This window comes from Rhipicephalus microplus, chromosome 9 (genome assembly GCF_043290135.1).
Source record: "Rhipicephalus microplus isolate Deutch F79 chromosome 9, USDA_Rmic, whole genome shotgun sequence".
NCBI lineage: Eukaryota > Metazoa > Arthropoda > Arachnida > Ixodida > Ixodidae > Rhipicephalus > Rhipicephalus microplus.
In genome coordinates, this window is record NC_134708.1 from 76,812,541 (window position 1) to 76,839,021 (window position 26,481).

Consider the following 26,481-nt stretch of genomic DNA (forward strand, 5'->3'; position numbering starts at 1 on the left):
TGCGCCCCTAAATTTGAAATGAAAAAAAAAAAAAACTACCATCATCGACAGGAGTAACGAACAAACAACTCAGGAGATAATAGAGGCTTTGCACATTTCTAACAGTAGTTCTTGTACCAGCATTTCATCTATTACCCAGCAAAAAGAAGTATCGTACTTGAATAGGAAAGCATGACAAAACCTTGCATGTTGTACGTATTACCTGGTTTTCTGTGACTCCATACCTGCATACATGTGTGAGTCGACACGAATAAAGATTAGTTGCCAGCCCTGCGCCTATCCTTGTGTTTTCATTGTTTTGTGTTTCATGTTTTTGTGCCATTCTTAACACCCACACCAACTCGCCCAACCGGTAATGCTACTAAAAATGACAAAGTTATCGTGAAAAAACAAGTTATGGCTTGCAAGAAATAAGACATCAGTGAACAAACCATTCAATTTAGGTCGTGATGCCAAAATTGATAACATGAACATAACATGCTTTGAAATTCTTTCACCCATTATACATGAAATTTTTTTGTAGCCTGCATTTACATGCTTATTTATCATAAAGCATTTGTAGTGTAATGTTCACGTTATTTTGACATGGCATTTTTATACATCCTTGTTCCTTTGAATGAAAACACTCTCACATAGCATACTTCTATTCTCTAACGCTTTCTGAAAACATGTTTTCGTAATATAAAAACTCTACAACTCACTCCCATTATGTACAACATTCAGGAATCGAAACACGACATTTAGGTTTTCAGTATAAGGACCAATAAGCGAAAGTTCTCAAGATAACCTTGCTTTGTCGCTATAAACGTGGGTTCTAAAGATAACGTTGGCTTTGATGTAAATGGTTCAAGTCGAATTCCCACCAATACAACTCGTACTGAAAAAGGCGGAAGCGAAAAGACACGCATTTTTTAGTCCTCGAATTTCACATTGCCATGCGCAAACACACTACAACGGAAGACAAGGGCACCTTACTGTATCTTTTAATTTAGTCTCTGCCATTTTCTCGAACAGTTTACAGAAGAACTAACGAAATAATGAAAAAAAAATAACAGAGGTGTGTCAGACTGTGTGTGTCACTGGACATTATTAGCACTAAACGATTTTGCTAAACCCCTCTTGCCCTTCCGTCTTTCAATGCCATGTTTGACCACCTTCTTTTGACATTTTCAAATGTGAGACATGCTTTACTTTTCAAACGATTATCGAGAAAATGTCAAAGTGCACAAAGCAATCTACGGTTTGCCATGCCGCGTACGTACGTGTCTATTCAGAGTGCTCTGATTGGCAGACGCATAGGAGCAATCGTCACACTTGTAAGGCCTGTCACCCGTGTGAACGCGTAAATGCTTCGTTATGTCGCAATAACGAGAAGTGACATACGGGCACATGCTGCACGCAAACTGCTTCTGTCCAGTATGGTTTGTCATGTGGAGCGTCAAGGAGGTGCAGTCGGCTGCTCTGTACGGGCACAGGTCACACTTGTACGGTTTCTCGCCCGTATGCGTCCGCATGTGGCGCTTGAGCGTGCTCTTGTGCGCAAACTTCACAGAACAGACCATGCATTCGAAGCGCCTCTCGCCGGTGTGTACCAGCATGTGGCTCTTCAAGCCGTGCGGCGCTCTTGTCGCGAAAGGGCACAAGTGGCAAAAGAGTAGTTCTGCTGCACCTGCTCTTGATGAAGTGGTAGTGTAGAATCTCTTTTTCGCACTTTTGGCTCCTCTACTGAGGTCCACTGTCCGCCTCCAATAGAAATGTGCATCCTTCTGACTCGGCATAGATGACGATTCGGCAACTGCAAAGTGAGAAGACATTGAAGCATTGACACTGTTATTCGCACTTAGACCAAGTGATGAGAAAAATATTAGGGCATTTTAGAGCCTAGTAACATTTACCTAACACCAATCTTGATACCTAAAAAATTGGGGGACCCTTAAGGTTTGCTTTTAAGAATTGAACGCAATAGCGAAATCTGGCCCTTAGTGCGCTTTTCAACCGCTAAGTGCATACTTATCAATATGTTTTATTACACAAACACTCACACAAACGTGCACGTGCACAAGCGCGACGTATATAAAGCAATGGTACATGTTTTCGATCTATTTAACAGCACTTTTATAACAAATTCATGAAAATATTGCACAGTGATATAGTCACATGGTCCTGTAATATGAACTGCGTGTATGCGTGACACTTGTATTCGTAAACGGTCACATTCTGTCCTCCGTCTTGCATTAGTTATCTGGCAATTGTTTGACTTGTTCTTCTGGAGGCCTCGTTCGACCAACCGCAACAAGCATCGCCTTATGGTCAGTGAAATGGCAACTGCAGTACTTCACTTATTCAATGGTGTCGTGAGAATGAAAAGCTAAATCTATGCAAGTATTGTGGTTTGTTGAAATGGCATTTTATTGAAGGGGCATAAAGAGTGTCACAATGCCTCACAGATGACAGCACATTATCTAGCGTTTGCTGTTTGCTTGATCAACGCCTCTGGAAAGGCATTATATGTTTTCCGCTAGATGATATGTTTTTGCTTGATGGACATAGTTGTCTATTTTTAGAGCTGATTGAAAGTTCCTGTGTGTTTTTAGTAACGATGGCTGCGCTATCCCGGCATTTTTTGATGTAGTTTGATGGCCTTCCAAATGCGCCTACAAATCGCTGAATGGGCTCGTTTTCATCGTGACACCTATCGAACAAAATGCGTTAAGGGGACTCCTTCAACTACATGGCATTTATGTAATGTTTTTTTTTCCAGAAACAGCTACAAGTAACATCGTGGCTTTGTGGTAGGACACCTGCTTGTCACGCGAGCTGCCCGAGTTCAATCCCCAATGGGACCAAAAATGATATTCTTTATTTTATTTGCTTCTTTCTTGATTTTTCGCTCACAACCAATGGGGCCAAGGCCGACAGCAGAATTTCTGTGACACGAGCTCTCCAACACTATCGCGTTAAAACTTTGATTTATGCATGGGAAACAGAACACATTTCTAGTAGTTGAGTTCCTGATTTATTAAATAAGTTTTGAGTTAATGGTTCAAAAAACTACTTTTTTATTACCATGTAACTTACAATTTCTCTCAAACGGTTCCTCCTTGAACAATTTGCTCCGCATTTACCTGATGATAAACGGCATTTCCCAACTGCAGTTTTACTGATACAAAAATAGTTCAACTGCCCAAGTGACCCGCACTGAATAGAGTGAATCACAGTTGTGCACCATAAGAGCTAGAGGAGGTCACAAAAATAAGTATATGGCAATAAGACCCATTGTCCATAAAGAGCAGTATGCTATCCTCGTACTCCACTCACAATACGAAGCTAAGAGATGGGGACTGTGAAGGATGATATGTCTTGACTGTCATGAAGCGTGCCACTAAAGCTATCATGATACATTGGCAGAATTCACTACAGCACTAGCATAGGAATGCAAGCCACAATAGGCACCTCTTTTATTGACATTGAAGCTCGCTATCGGTAGTGCACCCATTCAACCCAAGCGGTTAAGCATTGTTCAGACTGAACTGATCACAGATGCTTATGGGCAGTTTGAAAGTTGTGGCTAATATAACATGATGTCACATGTAAATAGTGCGAAAATGTCAGCACGGCCCACCAAGCATGGAGGGACGAGGAAGAAGAGCGTGGTGGCACTGTGGCACACGACACCATCGTAGTGTTTGGCTCAGGTGCAGTGCAGTCCCGGGCTTCAGGGCGAACGAGACGCTCTGCCGGGCGAAACGTGTGTGCATGTAAGGCAGACCACGGAGCCGGGTGAGGTCCAGGATGGCCGAGAGTTCAAGAATCCAGGTGCCCGGGTTGGAGCCACTGGATGAATCAGGAATCGCCTAGCGGTGCCAAGCCATACCGGGCGATGCACCAGGCTTGGCCATGGGCTGCTGGCCCATGAGCTTCTGCACACAAGCTGTGCCTCATCCCTGGAGCCTTGGACTCCACTGCGTCTGGGCCGAACAGTGCAAGCGTGCCGCATGCCACTGTGCCACCGCGCTCTTCTTTCTCATTCCTCTGTGCTCAGTAGACAGTGCCAACGTTTTTGTGACATTTACACGCGACACACAGTTTATACAATACATCGAGAGCTTTTGGAACTCAACTGTTCTCGGACAACACCACGTTTGCTCAGTACAAATTTGTCGCAGACGACACTGGTGCAGACTTGCTACACTTATCTCAATCAATGAAACAGTCTAGCTGTTAGCAGTGTGTCATCTCAGTTTACCAACAAGTCACTCCGTCAGCTTATGCTCACTTTCTGGGCATGCAACTATGGCCGCCTACATTTAATGCCACCACATCATGTACCGCATTTCTCATGCAGTTGGAAACCATTGCTGCTCCTAATGAATGGACCATTTAAAAAAAGCTCACGTGCTTGTTGCACAACCTTATACTGCCGTAACTGAGTGCCTCGATTACATTCAGATGTCATCAGTTCAACCTGTTAGGCTATGATCACTGCATTCGAGCCCCGATTTTCGCATAATCGCCTTCATCAGCTCTACCTCACCCAGCTGAAACAGCACTTTTGTGGTACACATGTTTCATCTTTCCAAAATCTGCACACATTTGCTTCTGGGCACCATCACGACGGTAGTAATGCTTGCTGTGTATTTGACACTAACTGCTTTATCAGTGGAATGTAATGAATTCGACTTTGGCCCCAACTGCCCTATACTAAAGGAACCATATAATGAAATGTTGTAACAAAATTTCTGTGATTGTGCGGCCATATAATTGAGTGAGCTTGACAGTACTATTATGTAAATGTTGCTCGATGGGGGCCATTGCACTTAATTCTTTGTGCCATTGGGTCTTGGGAAAACCAATGACTCATGCCCATGTTATGCTCACTTCTTATTTATTTTACCCTGAGCCCCCACTGAAATGTTACACAGGTGAAGCAGCACGCAAATTTCTTTTTACAGATAGTCCGAGAAATATAAGGCCGGCTGAATAATTACGCCAGCTGAAAACACCTCAAAGTGAACAACTAAAGGAAATGATGACTTAAAAAGGGAATGAGATTGGTATCATTTACATGTCAAAAAAGGCACAAGCAGTACAGTGTCTCATGTTACAATCCCAACCAGAGTGCACTATGAATTATGGAACTTGTTCCAACAGCAAAATAAGTAAAACTACCAATGATATTAAAAATGTGGATTCTAACCCTAAAGTCGTGGTCGCGTTTAATTATCATTGCAACAGCTAGGTCAGACGAAGTGTACAGAGGTCAAGGCATGTTTGCATTCATTACAATAAATCGTGCCACTTACAAGTGAAGAGTGCATAATCAGTGAGCTTCAAAGAACAATATTATTACAGCAATAAGTTATTAAACAAATATAGAACAATTACACCACCACACAACTATATACAATGTATAACACAGAAATCAGTTGGGGGAAAAAATGCACATATTCACGGGCAATTGAAACAGGAACAAAAAATTACAAATCGTGGGTTTCACAAGTTACAATTCAAAGGTACTACCTTGGAGAGCTGTGTGATTTCTTAAGGTGGTTTAGGCTTCAAAAAAAAGCATGAAAATTGAGATCATGCTGATATTACATGTGTTGGAAGTAGCAAGAGCCAGCTAATGTCATTCAGTTAACCCGAACTTGTTTGTATTTCGAGTGTCCATGACTATGCTCAAAGACACTAAATTGAGCATACTAGGCTTGTGCGAATGAATTTTAGGTTCGAAGCGAATTCGAAGCGAATAGTGATTTTGGTCGAATAATTTCGAATCAAATTTGAATAGTATATATACCATAAAGAAAAATATCATGACCCAACTAAACAGCACAATATTTTTTTAAATTGAAACAGGACTTCTATGCAGATGCCATTCAATGTTTTTTTTTTTTTTTTTGTTCATAGGAAGTCGAAACAACTTTGAGTTGTAGCAGGATTTGACTTTCGGTAGAATATGAGTAACAACCCCAAAGAACGTAACATTTTAAAATTTATTATACTTAGAGCATGTAAGCCATAACAAGGTTTTAAGCCTAATAAAATGAATTGATTTGAGGGTAATATTTTCACTTAAAGGGGCCGTGCAACACTTCTTCAAGTAGAAAAGAAATAAATTCACTAAAGAAGCTTATTGCGTCATGAATTCACCGCCGCAAACATTTTTAGAATTCGTCCAGTACGTGCGGAGTTGCAAAAGTTCGTCGCACACTGCAAGTGCATTCTCTCTTCTCGTCCCAACGAAAGTTCTGAGAAGCTAAGCAAGGAGGGATGGCACTGGGAAATAAAATATGCGAGGCATGCTTTCCGAGCTTGTGGAGTCATTTACCGAGAGAAGAGAGCAATTTTTAGCTGTCTCGGAGAATTTATTGTGAATCCCACGCCGCGTGCTGCACTATAATATTTGGCTTGCGTGTCCTCGGTAGCCTCGACTAGCGATGAACAGCGTTTTCTGACAAGTGCCCAAAAAGTGTTCCAGGTCCCCTTTAAATTTGAAAGAGAGCTTCGCAGCAAAGCGGATTTTTTTAGATGTTTTCACAGTTTGGCACCCCTACACTGCAGTGAAACCTTCTTTACAAGCGACACATTCGGATTATTTGTGTCTATTCGTTCCTTGCAAATACTTCGAAATTTTCATTAATTTAAGTTCAAATCAAAGCAAATTGATTGATATGCGGGGTTTAACGTCCCAAAACCACTATATGATTATGAGAGACGCCGTAGTGGAGGGCTCCGGAAATTTAGACCACCTAGGGTTCTTTAACGTGCACCCAAATCTGAGCACACGGGCCTACAACATTTCCGCCTCCATCGGAAATGCAGCCGGCGCAGCCGGGATTTGAACCCGCGCCCTGCGGGTCAGCAGCCGAGTACCTTAGCCACTAGACCACCACAGCGGGGCAAATCAAAGCGAATTCGAATACCCTACTATTCGTTTGAATATTCGAAGCATTCAAATATTCGCTCAAGCCTAGAGCACACCATTGACTCACACATTTCGTTCAATGCTACACTGATTTTCCTACCTCTTTGAAACGAGAATGTTTGTAAAACTACAACATGGGAAACATGTTGTGCAACAAGGTGAAGTTTGTCAATACGGAACTGGGGATCAAGATCAGATTTTATTTCAAAGCCAATACAGTTTGAAACTAACAAGGATTTACTGTTTTCACAAAATCGTGCTTCTCATTATTCGTCCCTCAGGTGTAGAATGTGAAAGCATATGAAGCCACATTCAATTCATTGTGCCAGGTAATAGCTTCTCCTTTTAGCGAGCTCTACCAAATGGAGGCGTAGGGACACCTGTCCTACTTGTCCGGCTCGTCACCAGTCTGAATGCGCAAGTGCTCCCTCATTTACGAATGAGATAAGTGATGCATGGGTACATGACGCCTGCATACTGCTTGTCTCCAGCATAGCTTGTAGTGTGGACTATCGAGAAATGGCTGCCAGTTGCTTCATACGGGGACAGCTAGACCTTGTATGTCTTTTGCCAGTATGCATTTACACGTAGCGCTAGAGGGTTCCCTCGTGTGCAAATTTCTCTGAACAGACCATGCATTCGAAGTGCCTTTTGCTGGTGTGAGTCAGCATGTGGTTGTCTAAAGTATGCTTCGATCATGTCGCGATAGCGCACAGGTGGCAACATAGCTCCTCCTTTTTCACTGTCACAGCAGTGGCATTGCTCGTTTTCCCGGCGGGGCTGTCCGTTGCTCCATTATGCTGGTCCCTTTTGTGTTCTGAGTAGAAACGTACGTCACTCTGGCTCGGTGTGCATGGCAACTCGGTAACTGCAGGGTGAGAAAGAGTGCATGTACTATTTTCATACTTTTTCGTGTACACATTGCAAACAATGCTGGCAAAAAACCAACAGCTTCAATACACGTCTTGAGCACAATGTCTAATATTCTGATTGAAATATGTAAAACTAAATGCAAGGTAACTTTCTTTCTTGTGCAAGTTGGCACTTGTGATACGAAAATTGTATTGTGAAAATACGGGATAAATAAAAAGAGGAAATGAGACAACATAAAAAATAACATGATTCTTTTTTATACTCTGTCTTGTGCAGTAACTCTTTTTTTACTGTAAATCTTGTACTACAAATATTGAAACTTAATGTTTGGCCTGCAGTAGGCATTTTTTGATGATATTAATTTCAATGTAGCTGATTTTCATTAACAGAAAATCAATTTTTTCTTTTTAGAATGAATTAATGGTACACCAAAAACTTGCCAATAAAAGCGCCTACAGTTCTCATCAGGATTACTGACATGCCAGGGCAAGGTTTCGGCAGGTACACTAGTTACTCTTCTAATTTAATTTTCTTAACTAGACAAACCTTTTCTTAAAGAAGTTTTCTTCATGCCCTGTTTGTAAAATTCACTGCAGTACCCTAGAGCTTTATAGCAAGTGGTAACAAAATCGCGCAAAATACACCTTCATTTACACAGCTCACTTGTATACAGTCAGGCTCATGGTTTTGTTTAAAAGACTTTTTTTCTACGTTTGAACTTCAGGAAATACCTGCCACTTTTAATTTACACAACAATGGTGGGGCAAACAAATTATAGATAAGTCACTTCTATGTATTCGAATTTCTTGGCTCAAGACAATGATGACTCGGCAAAGTAGCACTCACATACCTCAGTGTTACGATATTGCAAGCCGAAATCATATACGCATAAAGCACATCAGCAAAAACAAGTTCTCCCTACCAAATTCACATTTCTAATTCCCACAGCAGTACCTTTTTGCACATATTGTTGCCCACTCACCCAGTGGGCACATTGACCCCTTATTTCAAGAAATAACTTATAAAACCAAAAGTTGCTCAAGAAAAAATATCCCAGGCACAAGTCTTTCTATGGCTACTTAAGCACTGATACATATTCTAAATGCAAAGAACTCTCAGGCTTGAAACCGTAATGATGGCTACAAACGCTGAAACTTGATGAAAAGAAGGCACTTTGCTTTCGAAGTGAAACACAGCAAGAACACGCTGTCCCGGCAAACCCACGAACTTTCATCTTGAAGTAAACAATTTTTTTCTGTAGAAGATTCTTCTGAAGCAGTGATAGCTTGACTTCACGCTCAGACATGGCATGTACAAGCCGACCTTCAAGTTGCACTCTCAAAAGGGCTGTATTAGAAAAAGAACATTATGCCAGCCACATGCAGAATGACCGCCCTCGTCTCCACATCGTGCCAGAAACTAAACTTCTTCGTCGCAGATGTGCAATGATGGCATGCTTACGCATGCATCACCAGATTGTGCAATCTCTTTTGCCACAACGATTTCTGTCACCCTTAGCTTCGAACTATTTGCAAGGACTACAGTGCAATCAAAAGACAGGCCTACAGCCATAATCACGCATGTGGACGCCAAGGTGCCCTAATACCGTTGCTTGGACGCTGCAACGGCACTTATGAAGCCTGCTGTTCAGACAGCATCCCGTCTGGCCCAAGCACCTCTGACCGCACGTCAGAGGACTATCGTACAAAAGGTATATAACACATGGCACAAACTTCTGCCTATGGTCTGTGCTGCAGCCTCTTCTCTCATTCATCCGAGAGTTTAATCTGCACAAGCCTGAAAGCTTGTCGGGCACCGAAAAAAATGAAACTCCAGCACTTACTCTTATCTTTTTGAGCCTGTGTGAGATGCCATTTAGATAAGGTACAACAGTCTTCCTCTTTTCTTGTGCATTCAACCTGGCTCAGTGCTCCTCTATACAACTGGGATACCTCACATCCCAAAGAAGGCCCTCGGCCACAGAAAACGCGTATTGAGTGAAACCTCGAACATTAATTTGAGACTCTTGCGGCAAAAATGCATCATCCACCTTGTGATGGCATGATTTGCCGAGTATTTTGAAAGGCCAAGTGTGCAATTGTTCTCTTTACTACTTTGGTATTCCCTGATAAGAAATGCGATCATGGCTTTCGAGTATGCGGGTCTTACTGCTGACATGAGTGCAATGAAACGGCCTCAAGTCCAGGTGCCACATTGGTCTGGCCCTTTTCTTGCTTCTTTTGTTTTTTCGTTGTTTTCTTCTTTTTGCTTGTTTTTTTTCGTTGTATTTGTGTACCTTTTCAATAAATTTTAGTTATCATCTTTGTTCATCTTTGTTTTCTTTTTTTTGATCATCTTAGTTGTCTCGCCTATTCTACGGTGCCTTGATCCTTGCCTTGTCCACTTTAGATTTAGGTTATCTGCAGCATCCAAAGCATGGCTGTCATATTTGTGATCATCACCAATCTTCTGTGGCTTTGCTGAGAAGTACAGGACGCTGGCGACATCACTTCCTTCAAACAACGCCCTAAAGGCTCATTCATACCGAAGGCAGGGCGGCAAAGCGGGATTTCCGAAACGGCGACTGCGTGAACCTGTTCAGACCGCATGCAACCTTCGTCTGGCCGCGCGGCAGAAGAGGCGGGCATCTCGCGATTTTGCGCACGTGTCGCTATGACGAGTCAGTGCTTCTCCCAAACGTACACCCGCGCCACCACCGCGCCTCCGCAGCGTGGCGTTCTGATTGGCTGCGACAAGGCGGCAAGCCTCGGCAGGCAGCAAAAAATTGCTCCGAGAGCGAAGGCCCTTGCCGCCTGGAGAGGAGGTTTTTCCCGCTTCCGGCGTTGCCGCCTCGCCACTTTGGCTGCCCCACCTTCGGTGTGAACGAGCTTTAAAAATGGCGCACGAACCGAGGCACACCAGCCTGTTCCATGTCCAGCTGTGTTTGCACTTGGAACCATTACGAATGACATATTGCAACTTGCGTAAGTAGCAACCTTGTTGAGTTCTGTGTAGCCCCACAAGGTGGTGCAAGGGTTCCCAAAGAAATGTTTGTCAACCACCCGCTTGTAGCATGAAACACTCATTTAGAGCAACCACAAGGAAATTCCAAAAAACTTCCCTTACGGCTTTGTGCTACAGATGAGCCGTCGCCACTTTCATGACAGTCATAGTCTTTCGGTCCTATGTTATGCACTGCCAGCCAGACCATTTCCGGCAACAGCTTACGACAGTACACTGCTGAGGAAGAAGCCATGGGTTCAATTCTGGTGGTTGCGAGTACGAAAAGGGCAGAGAGCAAATATGCTCAGGGTTTACTACATGAACGTTAAGAACATTATTTTCAGATTCCGCCATTACCTCTTGTAAAGGTATACACGCGGCATCGAATTTTAGTTACAATGAAGAAAGGGCTACTATGAATGGTTTTACATCGACATATATTTAAAGGCATTCTTATATATTCATAAAAAACTAAAGCTTGCTCACAGGCTAGATACTAGCATGCACCTACATGCCTACATGCAAGTCATGGCGACTCGATATGCTCACACGTTTGGTAGAGTCCCCCTGTCAATGACTGATGCACATGTCAGTGGTGGAGAGACTCGGGAGAATTGTCGAAGCAGAGATGGGATTTGCTTGACAAGGAGCCAGGTGAATTGAAGATGGTCTGAAGCTTTAAGGCAGATAACAATGGTTATGGCTGGCTACGGGACGCAGGCGGGACCCTTGACACAATGGGCTACTGGCGTCTTGTGGAGCGCAACTCGTCTCAAGATTGCGCTGCACGAGATGAAAATGTTCAACTGTATGTTGCAGGGAACATTTTTATCACTAGTTCACTTTGCTTCATAACACCCACACTTATGTCTTACGAAGTCGACTTTCCCAGGTCGCATTCTCATACTTTCACAGCAGGAGCGAACTCCATATTCTTGACGTTCGGAAGAAAAATATTCAACAGCACGAAGTGCTCTATGGTTTACTATGCTGCGCACGCATGTGTTTGTTCAGGTTGCTCTGGATGGCAGAGGTATAAGCGCACTTGTCACACTGGTAAGGCTTGTCACTCGTGTGAACGCACAGGTGCTTCACCAAATCACAGTGATGAGAAGTGACATACGGGCACGTGGCACACGCGGACGGCTGTTGTCCCGTGTGGTTATTCATGTGGCACACCAAAGAAGTGCTGTCGGTCGTTTCGTACGGGCATAACTCACACTTGTAGGGTTTTTCGCCGGTGTGTGTTCGCATGTGGCTACTTAGAGTGAAAATCAGCACGAACTTCATAGAATGAACCGGGAATTAGAGGCTCTTTTCGCCAATGTTATTGAGCATGTGGCTTTTGAAACTGCTCGCCACGACTGTCGTGTACGGGAACAGGTGACAACAGAGCGGCTCCTTTCTTCGCGTTTTTGCAGTGGCACTGCTCCTTTTCTTCGCACTGTCCGTTGTTCCCTTGCGGTGGTCTGCTGTCTGTCTTGAGTAGAAATGTGCTTTGTTCTGGCTCGGCAAGCGTGATGATTGAGCAACTGCAGAGTGAGAAGAGCAACCATTTCAGCGCTTCATTCCCTTGCATGCATTGTAAGCTTGACGAATAAATTGCAACAGCTTGCCTAAAGGGACGTTAAGGGGAAAGATTAAATAAGTATGGACTCAAAACAATGAAGCACTCATTGTGTGCCTAGAAAATGCAAAGTTCAAAGGAACATGCTTTTCAAGGTATCACACGCTCCCAGCATAATAACCCATGGCTTAGTGACGAGTTGAAACTGCACATGCCAGAAGTCCTTTTACGGCCAAATTGTAGATTTAACATGGCGATTATGTGAACTTTCTCGTAAATGCAGTTAAATAAGTTTCACGAGAACAAGAAAACCCCCTAACATTATGCAATTACCGAATTTTTAGATCACACGCATTCATGTCCCAAGATCATGGATAAAACATTTCAGCCATGTGTTCCTATTTTACACTTCTACAGTTCACAAAACTTTGAAATGGGCTGAACCACACTATATAAATAGATCCCTCCTGAAATAACCCCAACGTGGAGAACATAGGTTGTGGAATTTCACGATGCATGGGCAGAAAGGGCCCTAATTCCCAATTGAGTTTTGCGAGTGCAGCTCATGTGGATGGCATTATGATTGCATAGGACAGAAGAATAATAATTAAAAAAAAAGACCAAAGAGGAGACAAGAAAGGTGAGTGCTAGGAGGAAGTGCTGCTTTGATAAAGAAAAAGTTAACTCCATCTCAGAACATTTTGGAAGCTTAGCAAATGTTTGCCATAACCACAAGATGCTGGTAAGTTTTAATGCGAGAGCCTTTAAAACATGAGTACACCCAACTGCCTTTAGAGTAGATGCTGATGAAGCATGTTTATGACTATGCAGCTCGAGCGTGACTAACTATGCAAATATTGTTGCGCACAAACACACTTATTAAGGTTCCAACACGGATGAATGAATAACGTCAAACCGAGGGAAGGCCTGCTGTAGAAAAGAAAGCCCTTCGCAACACACTTTGAACTGCTTCAACACATTTACATTAGTATAAACATAAAAGTGCCTTCCGTTCAACAACTAATAATGATAACAGCAAATGTAGCAGCCCAAACAGCGATACCTTGCTCAGTACTCTGACATGCAATAGTGCTTTTCCTTCAGCACAAGCTTTTTACTGCAGTCACTGGCTCAGGCATTGGATTATCATATTAACAACTACGGCAAAATGTACGGCAAATGCTTTGTCCTTAGATGTCCACATGTATTCACCAGCAAGTAAATTCTTCTCTGAATAAACAGATCCTTCTGAAGTGAAGATGCGCGAGCCACATCCCTTCATCAGATGAGCCAGGTAGAAGCTGACCTTGAAAAACAAAGAAAGGATATATTATTGGCAGCATGCGGAAACCTTAATTGGCATTCGCCGTCCAAGTGTTCCCTTCCTCGTTTTCGGCACACCAGAAATGAATGCTGGCATTTGCCCGATTTCCAAGGTACATAAGCACAGGGAGTTTTATCGTGCATGGGACTATAATTTCGGTTTGGCTTGGCTATATGCATCTTCACTGATGTAACTGTTTTCACTTTAGGCAACTTTACAACTCAGCAATGAGCTATTGGTAGTATATCTACAAGATACCCATTACAGATGAAGCTCCATGCAAGTAGATGTGTGAACACTAATGCTATTAAAATAGTTCTCTTCAAACTTGGCCCATGCATGTTGCATTGGAGTAAACATATATACTTCAAGAACTGCGGCACAAAGCTTATTTGATAGAGTACCGATCGTTACATTGCGGCAAACAGTGCCAAAAGAAAAATGGACATGCTGCCGAAAGCACACACGTTTGTCGTACCTCTTTCATTTTGCATATTCATCATTTCTCTGCTTAAAAACATTGATGCGCTCATGCTGATTAACAAGCACTTGAAATTTGAGGCATGCTACAATCGTAATGAGACCCCAGAATGCCCAAGTCAGATTTCTCAACACGACAGTTAGGGTCTTTCAGTTCCACAATAATATGGTGCTGGATCTAATCATTACAATGCCTGCCAGACTATTTGCTGCCGTAGCTCAAACACTACAGTACACTACGAGGCCAGAGGTTCAATTCTGGCAGAAGAAACTTTATTCCAATGAGGGTAAGGCGTTATAATGCTTTGGGTATTTCACACCAGATTCACATTGAGCAACACTATGTAATGAAAATTTTTCCAGATTCCCCTATTACTTACAGCAAACACACACATGAACCATCAAATTGAGGGTGTAATGAAGAAAAGGCAGCAGACAAGCGGACTGCTCTGACACAGACATATAATTGGCATTCTTATACATATAACAGGCAGTAAGGCTTACTCAAGGGCCACTCACTAACATGCAGTAATACACTATTATAGAAGTCATGGTGACTTGATGTGCTGGCCACTGCCATAAGTCAGCCTATTAATTCACCCAAAAGGAAGGCGAAGCAAGACTATCCCCTCCTTCACGACGTCGAGCTTCACGAAATGCACTAGCAAAGGTAGATACAGGTCACCAACAGCTGTACAGAAGTGCAGAACCACACCCTTAGGCACGCTAAAATACAAGAAAGCGTCAACACCTACAACACACGTGGCCACTTCCAGTAGTCTCTTTGTTACCGATCTTGGCAAGGTCATCATCGAGCCACAGTCTGTAACTCATGCTGCAGCTTGAGACAAAATGGCTACCAAGAAAGTCTGTTTAGAACATGGCGTACATGCCTCTGAACACCAGGCATGTTGGCCATGGAAGCGCTTCACATCATTCTACGACTCACAATCAGTATTTGTATTGGCACGCCACTGATTACACTTACGCTGCTGCTCTTCATGTCGTTCTCTGCATGTGTAGCACCGTGACGCCGAGGAGCTTGAGGAAATCAGACTCCCATTAGATGAGCCAAGTACACATATCCTTGAGCTTTGCTGCAAAATGCGCATGAAGCCATCTACTTTTCAGCATGCATCCTACATACTGTTCAGCGTACTCTGGCTGGTAAAGGCATAGGCGCACTGGTCGCACTTGAAAGACTTGTCACCCGTGTGAGTGCGCAAGCGCTCCACAATGTCACAATAGCGGGACGTGAGGTACGGGCACATGGCGCAGGCGTACGGCTTGTCTCCCGTGTGGTTTCTCATGTGGCACACCAGAGAGCTGCTGCTGGCCGAGCTGTAAGGGCACTGCTTGCACTTGTACGGTTTCTCCCCAGTGTGCGTTCGCATGTGGCGCTCGAGCGTGCACCTCACCGCAAATTTCGTCGAACAGACCTTGCACTCAAAGCGCTTTTCACCGGTGTGTGCCTTTTAAAGAGTTTGTCCTAAATGTCATGTAAGGGCACAGGTAGCACGACAGCACCCGCTTTCTTCTCGCTTTCCGAGAAGCACCGTCGCTCCATTTCTTCGCACCGACCATAGCCCATCTCGAGTAGAATTGTACTTAGCTCCGGCTTGGTCTTACCGACGGTTCGGCAACTATGAAGTGAGAAGAATGAAACATCCAGGCTGCTTCATTCACATACATACATTGTAAACTATGCTGAAAAACAAGTCGTAATGGGTTGCCTAGAAAAAACACTTAAAGTAAATATGAAACTGACGTGAACCACTCCCAAAACATTGCAGCACACAATCTGTGCCAAAATAATGCTCAGTTTAAGAGAAGCCGGCATCTTAAGCTTGACCTGCTACTACTATGAAAGCTAAGTTTTCTCGTCTTAAGTTGATCAGATAGAAAACACAGCCCTCAAGGCAAATGTACACTTACAATATGCGCTGCTTTTCACAATCAAAGATCCCATAATTGTTTAGATAAAAACAATACTAAACTAATTTTTGCATAACAAGTACATGTTAATAACACTTCTTAAAGGCACAATTCACAATCATATTGTTACAGGGAGCTGTCATGCACAAATAAGAGCCATCAAATTGGTACAAATATCGTCCAGAGCTGCCCCATATATCGGAACGCTCGTAAATGGGCATACAGACAACAAATTTGCAGGTTTTTGAAAATAAAGCATTATTAAAATGACATAACTACAACAACAATCCAAACTGGTAATCGTACCTATACAGAAAAGAATAGGCAAAATATTTTAGCTTAGAAGACAGCCGCCAGTTGTGAAAACTTACTGAAATCTTTTCCAGCTTTCATGTATAGTGTAACGTTGAAAACAGTGGTTTTGGGGCAATTTTTTCACGAGACACCATAACAATCCACAATGAATAGCAGAAGCCAGAATCGGCAATATTAGTTTAGAGCATGGAGGTTGCACGTAGTGGCAAACTGGGCAATACATTGACTTCAGAGTATGACTGATAGTACGAGGAGTCATAATGCTATATCTGATAATAATGTTCACCATGATCAAAGTTATAGAGGGCAAAGGATGGAAAGCATTGATGGACTCAAGCAAAGCTATCTTTGAACAAACAAAAGAAAGAGGAAACCATGCACGATAGCAACATTTAATTTATCATAACGGCATTCAACCAAGCTACACTTCGAAACTTTCTGGAAATTACTGATGAGGATTTCTTCAGTAACAAATATATTCGTTCACACAACGGATTTTGCCTATGTATACATGTCTGAACAAACCTAGTTTCACACTTCACAAAATCCACACCGTTATCGTTCGCCTGATTTTTTATATCGACACTTAAAAGCAAAGCTCAGACACACTCTGAAATATGGAGAGCTAAACGCAGGAAAAAAAAGCATTTTAAAGCTGAGCAAGAAACGAGGAAGTGCCAAGAGGCATTGCTCGATTTAAGTGAATTGCTCATCGAAAAAACCGCCAGGCCTACGCAGAACATGCAGCACAGTCACAGTGAAAGCAGGAAGAGCGGCCTCCTTTCAGAGCCCTTTTAAAACACTCTTTGGGTAACTGCTACAAGTACACTTCCTAGGTACCCACAATGCCATGAATAATCATAATTTTCACGTAGTAGGCTGACATTTACTAAGCTATCCTTCATCATTCGTTGGAAAAGCGTGATATCCGTTACACACTTGCAAGGAATTTTGTGCAAATTTTTTATACAGTGGCTGACGACGATGAAAAATTATGCCTAAAGTGGGTATGCGTGCCACAGTTGATAGGCGATCAGCAACAAGCTTTTGTGATGGGTTGGAGCATTGCACGACAAGCTCGTTACACCATTTGCATTGTGTAAAACTTGGTTGTTCCTTTGCTGTTCTAAAATGCTTTATTACTCATACTAACGCGACTCGTTTGCAGACATCAAGCCTGCCTAAGGCAAGTTTCCAATGAAGTTCCAAGCACCGGCGCGGCTCTGCAGAAGAATACTAGGGTGGCGAGCAGGGGACCCGGCTTTGAATCCCGCTGTATTTTTGGTATTTTTATTTACTAAATTTTTTTTTCGGGCACTAGTGGTTACCGACACCGGCGGCGTACAACTACAGCGCCGCACACGACCCTTCTTGTGATCTGATAAGAATTTTCACCATAAAATGATTTCGAAAGCTTAGTGAATGCCTCCGATAATAAATTCTGCTAGATTATATCCTTGAAAGCATGTCATTAAAGCACAGCTCCACCAAAAAACCTTTGAACAGATGCTAACTGAACACGATTACCACTGTGCAGCCTGAGCCGTAATAAATTCACAAATACTGTTCACACAAGCACGCACGAGGAAGTCGCAAAACAGCTCCTTCCGAAGAGCTACAACGAAAGACCAAAACAAGGTCTGCCTGTGACATGCCCACTCACTTATGCTTCTTTGTGAAGCTGTGACAGAGCAACCTGTGTGCAAAAAATCATTATCACATCAGCCACAGGAATTCAGCAAACCTCACACTACTGGTTCACTCAAAATTAGGAAAGGAACAAACAGGCGGCAAATGCCAATAAGGGCTGTGCATGAAACGTCAAGCGCATGGGGCAAGCAAGGCAAGAAAATGCACATCGTACCAAAAGGACGTACGTTGCTCATAAAAAAAAAAACTCAGAGGAAGCTTACAGTAAATTCAAAAGAAATATTCTAGACAGACATTTCAAATTTAGTTGCAGGATGTGATTGGTTACGGTTAAAAACTCTGTATCGCCTCTGCGTCGTAGGCAAACAGCAATGCTGGTCATCCACTTTAACAGAGTACTATAGCTCGTCAACGTCTTCAGTGTACACTAGTAAGTGCAGTGACAAGCTCACACTTTCGGTTGCCACATTATTAACTGACACAGTTGAACAGAAGGAGAATACTTTGTCCTCGCAAGCCCACCTGTCTTCATCTACCATAGATTCTCATCTGAAGGAAAACATGTGAATAAAAACAAGTGAAGGCTCGCGAGGTGGACGTGTTGATCAGGTGTGCCGCATAGATGGTGAGCTTCAAAAAACAGGAAATAGAATATATAATTCCCAGTACTCCCCAAAACAAAGAAGCATTCCAAGACATTAGTGCAGCGGCTGCTTACACTTCAGTATGACAACACGAACACTCACATTCAACAGTGCAGGCTGAAAACAGATGTACACATCATCAACCACCATCTTTCTTGCCCGCCTTTGCTCTTAAAACCACATGCCCTGTAATCGCAGATCTCAAATGACGTGTTCACTATCATCGCTACATAGCTATTTTAACAGAAGCATAACAAGCACCAAGTTTTCAAAAAAATAAAGAGAAGCCATTCAGATAAAAATCATAAGCAACAAAGTAGGGCATATAATTTTGCTTGTATTTGGTACGACACGAACTTTTCTGTTTCAGCTAGCAGCACACTAGAAAAAAAAGAACCACACCCACAAAATTTTGTAGTATATTAAAGCAACAAGTGCAAACCAGACATCTATTTACAAACTTTCATACCAAAGTTTGACACAAAGTTTACGAACACGTTCGACACATTTACAAACTTTGGCACAAAAGTCGTCACATGCTCCAAGTGCTTTCACTCTTCTTTTGTATATGTGAGCACCCGAAAGCTACGCATGGGGTGGGGGGGTGGGGATGGCTAATGGGGCAAGAAGCTATGCCCATTCATCAGTACATGTGATGACCTTTAGCACTTCCGTTACTCTCTCTTTTTTTTTCTAAGACTTTAGTCCTTCTTGGCATACTTGAACGGAGAAATTTTGGTCTGTCTGTCCTTCTGTCTGTCTGCACCACGACTCAGCCACACGGCCAAAGTTCCAGCACTTGCTGAACACCCAGCCACCTTAAGCTGGTGGCTGCCTTCATACTTGTGAACACTCTCGATCAAAAAGCAAATATTAGGCATATCTGAGGTGCAGCATCAATACTTAAGTATAAGGCGGTGCATTTCCTTACTAGAAAATACATAGATACATAATTCTCAAGATCCCAGTTTTTTATGCAGCACTGAAAATGCGATGCTATGCACAAAATCATTTTGCCAACGATACGGTGCTGCCATCTGACAGTGGACCTGGGTTCTCCACAAGCTCACGTTTTCCGATGGCACTGCCAGATGGCGTCCATGTCTCATGCAGCGCCTCAGACAGAAGACTGAGGCGCTGCTTTTTCGACAACATTTGCGGCTTTTTCGACGACATATGCAGTGAGTCACACAGGTACGCAGCCTTTTTTTTACAATGGACGGCTGACATTTAATGCGGTTGTGTGAGTGCACTCTGAACATCGCGGCGGTCACAGTAACTGTGCAGCTTACTATGCTCGAATCAGCCAATGGCCATTGATATTGTGTTCACCGCATGGCCATCCTAGATTATGGCATCGTTAGTCAAGTGAAGAGCAAGCAATTTTGAGCCGACATTAAAAATTAATTGTAAATTCCAGCTAATCAACTTAGCTGTGCTAAGTTGATTAGCTTACATGTTCTCAGAGGCCTTGACTAGGAATCGGTAGCACTTCCTGACCATGCTCAAAAAGTGTTGCCAGGCCCCTTTAATACTCTGCTCGGCACTACAGTAATTGTATTCACATGTAGATGATTTACAATATCGAGGAGCATTATGATGTGCAACTTCTATTACAAAACATACTTCAAAAGCCTCAGTGCCCAGTTTATGCTGATAATTATGCTCCAAAAACTCTATTGTCATTAATCTTACCACTATGTTATCACTAATAAGAGAAAAAATTAAGGCCACAGTTTCAAGTTTAAATTTCACGCCGAAATCTGCACACGTGAAAACATAGATTTCAAAGTGTGTTTTTTGATAATTTGAGCACACTGGCTCAGCGAATTTTCCTCAAGCACAATGTACTTTTCTTTTACCGATCAGGAGCAGTCTAGGCCCCAGCAGACGCTGATTAAATATTTGACGTCAAGGTGATTGATGCAACAACCTCAAGATGGTGTCACCACCCAAAGTTTCACTTACACGTTTGCTTGTTTGCCAAGTATCACCTTGTGAGAAGTGTGGCGATTTTGTTATTGAGAAAGAGTAGCTTAATAATTACCAGCAAAGCAGACTGGTGGATGCCTAAGCTCATCAGCAGGTCCCGCCCGAGGATTGAGAGAAGAACAAGTGGATGACAGCAACATCCACTGTATCTACAACAGGTCGTGGAAACAAGAGGTGGCCGAATAAACCGGCAGCCACCCACGGTCACCATGATGAGTCTAAAGCTGTCAGAAGGAGGGCCAGAAAGAGCCACCCATGATCAGCCACAAGGTAAAGCAGACATGGCCGCGTTTCAGCTGCCATCAAAATGTGCCCGCTGCAAAAGAGAATCAAACACAGAACTTTGTGTACATCAAAACACCAGTCATGGAACGACAGCCCATTGTTTACAACTATAGCCAAAGTAAATGTACAGTAAGCAAACAATGTAGAGTGCTTGCAGATTGAAACGCAACAATTAAGAGCTGACTAGTGCATGTACCTTCGTTTCTACTGCGTTCGGTTTTGTCCCATTGGCATAATATTGGCTCGGACACTTCCGTAACAGCCAACATTGCTTTTTAAAGAGAATATTTGTAGCGGCAAGATGTAGTTTACTCAAGCAAGCACACATACCAGTAGTTACACTTGAAGTTGTGATACCATATTTCAATCTGTGCGTACTGCAAGTTTAGTTAGAAACAATTCAAAATACCTTTGACAAGGTGCTACTTATGACATATTCCATCGCACAACACTAGGAGACTCGCTAGCAGATAAACTGAATGTCATAGCTTGTTGTTCGACCAATCAATGGACTCTAGTGACGGAACTCTGGAAGAAGCATAGTTTTTTGTGACCCTTGTTCATCTCCCATCACTGCTGCATCTGCCAGACGTGAATGCTTCGAAGTTTAAGCCACAGTAATTCGGCCTATGCCTACCAGGAAGTGATTTTAGAACGTTAAACGCCAGATATTATTATTATGCCAGGTAGAGGGTATTTCAGACATTTTGTTGCATAAAGGCGAGTTACACAGCTTTCATTGGTTCAATGCGGGACCAATTTTTGCAGATTAGGAGCATAGCTGTCGTCAGTCATTTTGTTAAAAAGCATCCTGATAACTATACTCATCAGTGGCCGCGAAAGCACTAAAAGGACATCCGTGCATATGCTCCTCCTATTTTTCTAACAGTATCAAGTTTTCGTAACTATGCTACCAGTACCTCTTCTCTGCCCCGGCCCAGTGAACTATAAAGGGATGCTGGGCTCACTGGCGTAGAACATGTGACACAGCCGACGTCTCCTACCAGGGGCATAACATGCAGAATTATAGCTTTGACAAATTGCAGCACTACTTTCACAAGGCCTAACTAGCCACACAATGTATTTTGTTAGCATAATCAAAATTTTATTTTTTACAAAGGGGGTCGTTGAACCAACCGATACGTATTTTTGTGCAAGTGTATTCACAATCACCACAAATTTACTATTCAAGAATAGAACAAAACTAGCACATCGCATATGTTGATTCCATCTGCAGGTTACCAAGTCTAAGTCAATGTTCACAAACAAGAGTTTAATCCAAAGATTTGATTTCTTCGAACATTGCTCCTTTCCTCACACAATCAACAATTGAAATAACCTGCTTATGTAGAGCTGCAACCAAGGAATCTATGGTATCTTTTGAAGAGCATTTTATTAAAGTGTAGTGTTCTGTAGCCTGGTCAAACAACCTTATCATCTTACCATATTTTGTTCTTTTGTGCACAAGCGTCCACTTGTATACTTATATTTGAGCACCCCTCTTTTATGGTCTATGTTGTATCGCAGTATTTATAAGTAAACAAACAAACAAACAAATAATGCACCCACCACCCCTTGCCCACTACACTAATGTTTTGGTGGGTACTTGGGAATACAGTGGGGCTCACACATGCCAACGAATGTGTTCCACCATCACAAGGCACGTGCACTCAAGGGTAAATCAGGGATTGAAGCAGATTCCAAATTTTCCCCTCGTGAATGCTGTGAGGATCAAGTGAAGGCTATGCTCATGATTAATACCTGTGCTTGATGACGCAATCTTGAAACATAGAGGCCTAAAGAGACTCTGGATATGTTCAGATTGATAAATCATACTCTGAGGACTCTAATGTAGTTGATTTCATCATCACAGGTCTACTAGTAAAGAAGAAAAATCAAATTTCATTTTTAATTCTGTGTCCAAACCTTTGCATATGAAGTCAAGGATTTCAAAACATACTTTTCGTATTTTTGGATCATTGACTCAACGAAATTCGTTTAAACTTGGTACGCTAGCTCTCTGGCCCCCTAGGGGAAAGGCCAATGTAGTTAATATTTACTGGTTAGGAACTACGTATGGACCTTTTAATGATGAGGAGGATTTCCGCCTTTCAGGGCTGAGCTGAAAGCCGACGTCACAGCTTGTGTAGTGCATTTTTTGGGGGTTCACTCGCACTAACAACAGCCCCGAGAGGACTATGGCGGCGCCCAGGGCACCTTGAGTGAGAAGGTCTATGCCCTAGCAGAAACCATGAAAGTTGTAATGGTAGAGCATTTCTTGTGGGAACTTCACAATGAAATCACCACCAGCAATTTCTTTTTGGCCAATTTCTCGCTTGCCAAGCGTCTTCTCACAATAGGCATGGTATCTTTGATGTCATGAAAAACCAATTTACTAATAAAAAAATACATTTTTTTTCTTCAGTGTCCCTTTGTTGAGGACAAGGAGGTATTACACACTCTGGGTAGTGCACCACTAAGCTTTAGATGGAGACAATTTTCTGCGCAGCTGACCTGAATAGGCTGTTTCCTTGTTGCAAGGTGTGCTCGTGCTTTGTTCACATGGCACCACTACAATCTAAATGATGTCAAAGCCAAACTGGACAGTAGTGGAGTGTCCCAGATCGACAAGCGTGTAGAGCTCTGATGGCTGATGACTGGCCAAGAGAAGCACGAAGTGACCGCCGTTACATTATTTTTCAAGCCTTCCAATACCCGAAGGTGCTGCGTCTTAATAAGTAAAGTCCAAAGATTATTTCCCCCTTTCTTTTTCTCTTCGTTTTGAAATGGCAACTGCCATTGAAGCAGCAACCACTGAAATGCCACCAGCTAATTTCATTGAGTAACGCTCGTTTTCGGTTTCAGGTCCTTCCTAGCGATTTTACGACACCTGGTCAAAAGGCGGGGGGGAGGGGAGGGGGTTGGAAACGTGCGCACGGCATTCGCATATTGTCTGCTGTAAATCTTCTAAGCACATGGCAGCAGACGCCAGCTGCGCACATAGTGGGTCAGGAGAGGAAGCAGCTTAAAAGGGCACAGAAACTGCTTATCGAACTTCAACGTGCGCTTCGCGCTATTCCTTCGTATTACGCAAAGAGCCCCGTAAAATCACTGCTTGTATCGCTCGACTGTCCGCTGCAGATTTCTGAACTGATGGCCAGCGGTTACAAAACGCCTGCGGCGTCTGTCCCTTCATCGAAAAGATCGCTTACTATGATACCAATACGTGTCACATTGTGATCGCTATTAGGCACGATCCCGATGAAAACTCTCAGCAGTGGTTGACTACTTTCTGCTGCAGCTTACGTAAGGAAGCCAATCACGATCAAAAGTGACCGCTTGACATCGCAGTCCGATCCATGCGTAACCACTGTTTCAACACAGAAGACAGTCGGGCCAGAATAGAATCCGAATGATCATGCACAGAACGTAAAAAAACGTAAAGAACTCATAAATTACGTGTCCAACAGTCGGACGGACGGGGGTGCTGTGCCAACCGGTGCCTGAACCAAAACATCAACGCTAACTTCCATCGTAGGCGCCTTCACTGCAAGATCCGTGCAAGCAACGGCGAAAACGGATGCGCCAGTCGAGGATTTATAAATAAGGCCGGCGCTACTCTCAAATTTCCCAGAGATAAGTGCACTTCCACGGTTCTGCTGGGCATGGCTAATTTGCTCACGACCAAGATAGCGGAGGCGCTGTCGCGACACACGAAGATGAAGCAGCCGCGCGCAGAGTTGGTCCGTAACCAGCGTAGGTCAGCACAGCATAAATGCGGTGAGCTCGTAGAGGACGTTGTCAGTACGTTGTCGTGTAACATAAGAAACACTTCACCGCCGCATAGCACGAACCGATGTAACACACTACCATTTTACTGATTTCACGCCGACCGTACGAAACGATAGGCAGTTTGCGTAGCGTTGATGCACGCACGGAGCATGGAGAAATGGCACGGAGCACGGAGGAGCCCACCTACCACCCCGCTACTATAGCCCCCGTGGATAGCGTTCGTCTAAAATAATAGCGCAACCATTTTTTAAACAAGTATCCGAGGACCCATAAGGCTAACAAATAGATAAATTTATCTTGTTGTTTAGATAACCAAAATAAAAAAAAAACAAGTTATCGAGGTTTTTTTTTCTTCTTGTTTGTCCCCACAACCACTAGTCGCGCGTTGATTGTACGCTGCAATTTTTTTATGTTTGTGTTGTCTATTTGTTAGGCGGGACATTTTAAACCTAAACGTGCGAGTTGACTTTGCTGCCGGTTCGAACTTCAAAACGACAGCCCTTTTATGCTACAATTAACGTCACTTGCAGCATAACGAAGGGCCGTATCCGACTTATACCACTGAAAAGTAAATCTAAAGCGCACTTCACATGGTGCGAGTGCGGCACATGGACTTGAGTTGTTGCTAGCGCACGATCCATGTGCGCTAGCAGTTTGCATTTAGGCAAAACGTGGAGGCACAGGCACGTCAATGGAGTCGATGATAGCCTTAAATTTTATTTCCTTCGAGGAGCAGTTGTACAGCTGTTTGCGAATGCCAGCATCCACACTAACGCACGTACAGAGGACGAAGCGCGTACTTAGTGCAACTACGGTAGGCAGGGGAGCACGTAGGATCATGTGATTAATGACTAGCCTGAAAGTGCGAAACCGGCAATGACAGAGCTGGTCGGAGAACTCGAGAGCCTGAAAGGAATGTTGCCTCTTCTCGTGCGCCCGTCTGTGTCCAGAGGGCGCCAGGTAGCTCTTGCCGCCTCAGTATCGCCAGCATTGGCCGCCAGAGGCAGCAAGAAAACGAGACGTTCGCAAAATAAATAAACGTGCCCTGACGTCTCTGTTCTATGCGACTTTTACAGTCGACCAAAACTTTAACTATTGTGCACAGCGGCACTTTTCTGGCTCTCAGCGTTATGTTACAAAAAATTGCTTCGTGGAGATGTGCTTTGTGGGCATACACATGTCCTTACCTTTTTTGAAACTTAATATAGTCGTATGACAAAGATACACAGAAAAAAACTGCCAGTCACGCAAAATAGCTAAATATTTGGCCGACAGTACTACAAAAAGCCTGTAGGGTGCCAACATCATTATGTAGTTATGTGTGTGATTATGTAGTTATGCATGTCCCCCTCCTCCTCAAAAAATGCGCTGCCGGGTTCTATTTTGCTGCTTCTTACTCGATAGGCTGCATGCTCACCTCCACAGGGAGGTGAGCATGCAGTATAGAAAAGGCAGGTCACAAGCGACTTGGTCACAAGTGACTCAGGTGGCGTCATCACGCCTAGCACCACGCACGCATGTCTTATCCTGTCGACATGCATATCAAATGAAACATCTTTGAAAGGGTAATAATGTGATACCAAACACTCGGTGTAATGACTTGGTCACTAGTCACTGTTATGAAGTCATTACGCTGTTTCCCATGCACGCGCTGTCTTAACCAGTCGAAATGCATATCAAGCGAAAAGTCTTT

The 26,481-nt window shown here is 43.2% G+C and overlaps 1 long non-coding RNA gene across 4 annotated transcripts; it reads right to left on the bottom strand.

Annotated features, from left to right (window-relative positions):
* Window positions 1-345: 345 nt before the first annotated feature.
* Window positions 346-24,958, bottom strand: LOC142771911 (uncharacterized). 4 transcript variants are annotated; one of them, XR_012886203.1, is made up of 5 exons: window positions 24,456-24,958; window positions 20,767-21,027; window positions 11,354-12,336; window positions 7,309-7,796; window positions 346-1,795 (listed from the first exon to the last, which is right to left on the bottom strand). It is a non-coding gene; the product is annotated as an uncharacterized LOC142771911 (long non-coding RNA). The 4 variants fall into 4 exon arrangements; XR_012886202.1 differs by lacking the exon at window positions 346-1,795 and adding an exon at window positions 15,164-15,818 and having other exon boundaries at window positions 6,910-7,796; XR_012886200.1 differs by lacking the exon at window positions 346-1,795 and having other exon boundaries at window positions 6,910-7,796.
* Between the last annotated feature and the right edge of the window lie 1,523 nt (window positions 24,959-26,481).